This window comes from Macrotis lagotis, chromosome 1 (assembly GCF_037893015.1).
Source record: "Macrotis lagotis isolate mMagLag1 chromosome 1, bilby.v1.9.chrom.fasta, whole genome shotgun sequence".
Classification (NCBI taxonomy): Eukaryota; Metazoa; Chordata; class Mammalia; order Peramelemorphia; family Peramelidae; genus Macrotis; species Macrotis lagotis.
The window spans coordinates 74,423,848-74,430,237 of record NC_133658.1 but is presented as its reverse complement, the minus strand read 5'-3'; the positions used below and the strand labels follow the sequence as shown (position 1 = coordinate 74,430,237).

The 6,390-nt window shown below is 36.7% G+C and overlaps 1 pseudogene; it reads left to right on the top strand.

Moving 5' to 3' along the window:
• Positions 1–4,542: 4,542 nt before the first annotated feature.
• LOC141508199 (protein FAM98A-like) lies at positions 4,543–6,081 on the top strand (annotated as a pseudogene).
• The last annotated feature ends 309 nt before the right edge of the window (positions 6,082–6,390 follow it).

Sequence of the window (6,390 nt, the reverse complement as noted above, 5' to 3'; positions counted from 1 at the left end):
TGTCTATTATAATCACTAGTATTCAATATCATATTGGAAATATTAGCTTCAGCAACAAGAAAAGAAACAAAAATAAAAGGAATTAGAATTGGGAAAGAAGAGACAAAACTCTGACTCTTTGTAGATGATAGGATGGTATACCTAGAGCATCACAAAAACTCATCTAAAAATCAACGAGAAATAATTATAATCTTTAAAAAATGTCGCAGGATATAAAATAAACCTTCTTAAAACCTGAAAATTACTATATATGAATAGCAAGAGACAGCAAAAAGAGTTAGAAAAGAAATTCCATTAAATGTAACTTCATTCAATATAGAATACATGGGAGTCTACCAGCCAAGGCAGACTCAGAAACTCTTTGAAACAATTACAAAACAATCTTCACACAAATAAAATCAGATTTAAATAACTGGGCAATTATCAACTGTTCATGGATAGGCCCAGGTAACATAATAAAAATGACAATTCTAACAAAATTAAACTATTTGTATATTGTCCTACCAATCAAAATTCCAATAAATTATTTTACCATTATAAAAATTGTAAGGTAATGCATCTGGAGAAATATGAAGGCAAGAATCTCCAGGTTTTTAATGAAAAAAGTGCAAAAGAAGGTGTCTGATCCCTATCAGATCTGAAATTATATAATAAAGCATCAGTCATCAAAACTCTGGTATTGACTAAGAAATAGAGTGGTGGATCTGTGGAATGGACTAGGTGCAATATATTGTAATCTCTTCAGGGTAAAGAGCCAGTAGTGGTGTTGCTGGATCAAAGTTTATGGACATTTTTTAGCCCTTTGGGTGTAATTCCAAATTGCTCTCCAGAAAGTTTGGATGAGTTCACATCTCCTCTAACAATGTATTAGTGTCCCAGATTTCCCACATCCCTTCCAACACTGATCACTGTCCTTTCTGTTCATATTGGCCACTCTGAGAGGAGGTGTGAGGTGGTACCTCCAAGATGCTTTAATTTACATTCCTCTAATATGATTATGGATCCCCTTTGATTTCATCATCTGTAAATTGCCTTTGCATATCCTTTGACCATTTGGCAATTGGGAAAGGCTTTGTTTTTTTTAATTGACTCAGTTCTCTGTATATTTTAGAAATGAGTCCTTTGTAACAAATACTAGTTGTAAAGATTGTTTCTCAGTTTACTACAATTCTTTTGATGTTGGTAACTTTGGTTTTGTCTGTGCAAAAGCTTTTTAATTAAATGTAATCAAAATCATCTTACTTGTTTTTAGTGATGTTCTCCATCTCTTCCTTGTTCATAAAGTACTTCTCACTTGCCATAGATCTGACAGCAGATTCCTCTAGTCATTTTCTGCTATTGCACCTAGTCTCTTCCATTGGTCCACCACTCTATTTCTTAGCCAATACCAGAGAGTTTTGATGACTGATGCTTTATAATATAATTTTAGATCTAGTACAGCTAAGCCCCCTTCTTTTGAATTTTTTTTCATTGAATCCCTGGAAACTCTAGAATTTTTATTTCTCCAAATGAATATACTTACAATTTTTTCTAACTCATTAAAGTATTTTTTTTTTGGAATTTTGATTTGCAGGGCACTAAACAGGCAGTTTAGTTTTGTTAGAATTGTCATTTTTATTAGATTAGCTTGACTTATCCATGAGCAGTTGATGTTTGCTCAGTAATTTAAATCTGATTTTATTTGTATGAGAAGTTTTTTGTAATTGATTTCAAAATTTTCTGACTCTGCCTTGGCAAATAGACTCCCAGTTATTTTATATTATCTATGCTTACTTTGAATGGGATTTCGCTTCCTAACTCTTCCTATTGTATCTTGCTAAATATAAAAGTTGAGGATTTATAAATGTTAATTGTATATCCTGTGACTTTATTAAAGTAGCTAATGTTTCTAATAGTTTTTAGATGCTTTTTTGGGATTCTTTTGGTTTGGGATTCTCATCATGTCATCTGCAAAGAGATAGAGTTTTGTCTCTTCTTTCCCAATCGTAATTCATTAATATTTTTTTCTTCTCTTATTGCTGAAGCTAACATTTCTAGTACAATATTGAATAGTAGTGGTGATAATGGGTATTTTTGTTTCACCCTGATCTTATGGGGAATGCCTCTAGCCTATCCCTGTTGAATGTAATGCTTGTTGATGGTTTCAGATAGATACTGCTTATAATTCTAAGGAAACAGTCTGTTTATTCCTACACTCTTTGGTATTTTTAATAGAAATGGCTGCTGTATTTTACCAAAAGCTTTTTCACCATCTATTGATATAATCATATGATTTCTGATAGGTTGTTGTTGTTGTTGATATAATTAATTATGCTGACAGTTTTCCCAATATTGAACCAATCCTGCATTCCTGCGATAAATCCTACTTGATCATAATGTATTATCCTAAATTTGTAAAATTTCTTTTGCGACTTCTGCCCAAGATGGCACAGAGAAGACAGGCACTATGCTAAGGTCTCCTGGATTGCCATAAAAAATAACATGAAAGAAACCTCTTAACAGAAATTTGATCAATCAAACTCAGAAAGAGAAGCCAAGAGAACTCTTACAGAATTGTCTCTCTCAAGGGATTGTGGGTGAACCAGGAGCATAAAACAGAGGATCAGCATAGGGAGGCTGGGATAGGGTGAAGGCAGAGTATCTTTCTTAGTTGTGGAGGCTTCAGTGAGTGACATTTCTGAGTTCTATCATTAGTTGTAGAATCTCTGCCTGAGGGAGCAGAGGTCTGTTGAGTCCCAGGAGGCCTGGAGGGTGAATACCAGCACAAAGAATTGCAGAGCATAGCTGCAGATTAACCCCTGGGTTGGGTGCCTGAGCATCATATTTTTAGTGGAGCCCTCTTCCCAGAACAAACAGCTCAAACCCTCCCACCCCATCAGGTGGGAGCTCCTCCTACTGGGTGGACCACTTGGAATTTCTAAAGTCAGTGAGGAAAGCCTCTAGCATCCCCTATTGTCTGGCCATTGAATTACAAAGCCAAGTGAATAAAGTCTCTAGGGTTTTCAAAAGCAAACCTCTGTGAAACAGCCCCTCCTCCAACACAAGCTCTTAGGAAAATGAAGAAAAGCCAGTGGAAAGGGTGGCATTTTGAAAAAAAAATGTTTAGAAATAACAGATCCTAAAAGAGAGATCTAGCACTTCTGCAGAGAATATGACTTGGTCTCCAGCACAAAAATAATTCCTTAAAGAAATCAGGAAGGAATTTAAAAACCAATTTGAAAAATTGGGAAAAGAAACTCAAGAGAAAATAAACATCTTACAAGAGAAAATTATATCTCACAACAAGAAAATAAATCCTTATAAAATACAATTGGACAAATACAAAATGAGAATAATTTTCTCTACTGCCAATTGTGCAAATGCAAAACAAAAATAGTTCTTTCAAAACTGCACTTGGGAAACTGGAAAATTCCTTCAAAAATAGAACTGGTCAATTGGAAAAAGGAATTGCAAAAGGTAAATAAATAAAATTCTTCTCTTAAAAAAGGAATGGAATGTCTGGAAACTAATGACTTCATGAGACAAGATTCTGTTCAACAAAAACAAAAGTTTGAAAAAAGTAGAGGATAATGTAAAATACCTCATCAGCAAAACCACTCAAGATGAGAGTAGATCACAAAGAGATAAGCTAAGAATTATTGGTCTTCCTGAAAACATTGGAGAGAAAAAATCCTGAACTTAATATTACAGGATTTAGTGATGGCAAATTTTCCTGATATCATAGAACCAGAGGGCAAAATTGTTGTTGAAAAAATACACCAATCCCCTACACAAAGGTATCCTAAAATCAAAATACCAAGTTATAAAGTTATATTGTGGCCCACTTCCAGAATTATCAAATAAAGGAGAATATCCTGCAAGCATTCACAGGACAGGGGTACATCAACCTTTAGGGATTGAAGGGCCTGGGAGAAGAGCAAGGGACCTTGGAATGTTGACAAAACTCCACTATCCAGCAAAACTGAGTCTTCTCTTCCAAAGGAAAGCATAGCTATTTAAAAAATGAGAAACATCTACCATTTCCTGATAAAAAGACCAGAGCTAAAAAAAAAAACGTTTGCACATCAAATAGGATATGCAAGAGACAAATGAAAAGGCTTTTAAAAACATGGAAAAGGAAAAACAATGCCATCCATTAAGATGAAAATGTCTATACCTCTATCTGGGAGAAAGATTCTCATACTCTTGAGGATTGTCACTCTATTAGAGCTAAATCTTAGCAGTAGTGATGGACACTCATGACTTATTCATGAAACTGCTATCCAATAAGACGAAACTGGTTATATCTGAACCTGGGAGAAAGATTCTCTTAGCTCTCAAGACCTGTAACAGTATTAGGGAGAATATAGATAGCCAGAAGTGATGGACACTCACAAATTTTCTGTCACTCAGATTGAATGATTTAAAAACTATACCTTCTTAAAAATGAGGACAGTAAGGAGATGGGAGGATAGGGGAGATTGAATAGGGTTAGTCTGATTACCTTAAGAAGTACAAATGGGCACTGTTCTGGGGAAGAGGGGAGCAGATGACTAGGAAATTTGAATCCCACAGAAGCATGGAGTGTGACCTCATGGAGACTGACATCTTGAAGTCGTTGGAGGATCTGGGTTACAAAGGTCCTTTGTTAGAAGATGGAGCTTTGTCTCAGGCAGTCATTAGTGGAGCCCGTTCCCTTGAATTCACCAAACTCTGTGCTTGGCTGGTGTCTGAATTAAGATTGTTCTGTAAACTAGAAGAAAATGTGCAAGCAACTAAAAGCCCAAATGAAGCATATGAGTTCCAGCTTGAGGTGAGTGGGCTACTTGGTGAAATGTACTGTCCATAGGTTTCACTGACATATGGAGATGTGACAAAGTGCCTTCTCAACCAGAAGAATTACCTCATGTTGCTTATGTACCTCATTTCAGAACTAGAAGCTGCCAGAATTCTGTGTGTGAATTCTCCCCCCCCCAAAAAAAGCGCAAGAAAGAGGTGATAGTGAAGATTTTCAAGAGATGAAGGGTATATGTATTGCCCTAGGAATGTCCAAACCTCCAGCCAATATAACCATGTTTCAGTTCTTCAGCAGCATAGAAAAAAAATTAAAGGAAATATTAACAAAAGTTGCTTCTAATCATGTAGGAAAGCCTTTGTTGAAGAAAACAATGGGACCAGTTCATTGGGAGAAAATAGAAGCAATTAACCAAGCCATAAACAATGAATAAAAAGTTCGAAGAAAACTTTTAGTGAAATGACTGGATGTCACCATACAGCCATTTGGCTGGTCAGACAGAGCAAAGAGTCAAACAGAAAAATTAGCAAAGGTCTACCAGCCAAAATGCACACTCTTATTTGCTAAAAGTACTATTTATGTTGCTCATCTCTTGGCTGCTTGGCAGGATCGTTCCATTAGAGGAAAAAACTGCCTGTGCCATCAATAAGGTGTTGATGGGTAGAGTACCTGACAGAGGTGGTAGACCCAATGAAATTGAACCTCCACCTCCATAGATGCCACCATTGCAAAAAAACAAGATGGACCTCAGTAGTTAGGAGGCAGAGGAGGACGAGGTGGTTATGAACAATCATATGGAGGCTGAGGAGGTCATGAATAAGGAGGCAGAAGAGGTGGACCTGGTAGTTATGACCATGGAGGTCAAGGGGGTGGAAGAGGAAATAAACATCAAGTAGGCTAGACAGATGAAGGGAGTGGAGAAGGAGGAGGTGGCTATCAAGATGGTGGTTATTGAGATTCAGGTTTCAAAACAGGTGGTTACCATGGTGGCAGTGGTGGCTACCAAGGAGGTGGTTATGGTGGCTTCCAATCTTGTCATATACAGGAAGTGGATAACAGGGTGGTGCTTACCAACAGGACAATGGATACCAAGATGGTGGTGGGCATCATGGTGAATGAGGTGGGGGTGGTCGAGGAGGGAGGGGTAGTTGAGGAGGCAGAGGCCATGGAGATCAAGGTGGAGGTTGCAGAGGAAGAGGGGGCCAAAATTATAATCGGGGGGGGGTCAATTTGATCAGCATTTCCAACATGGAAGTTATCAATATAATCATTCTGGATTTGGACAAGGAAGACAGTATTCTATTTGAGGCTACTAAAAATTACATTTCAACAGAGCTCAAGTAATAGAAATTTCACTTTAGAGCCCTGGTAAATATCTAGTTGAACTAATGAGACCATATATGGCCAGAAATTGCTGCTTTAAACATGAAATTATAGGTCAATATGCAATTTTTTAAAGATTTTGTTAATGCTCTTTATTTGACAAATGCATACTTTTTACCAAAAATAATACATAAATAGCCATGGATGTTTAATTATTAGACTAATATCGTAGTCAGAATGTGTATAATATTTTGAAGAAATTTCTTGGAAAGACCAATAATGGCTTCAATGAG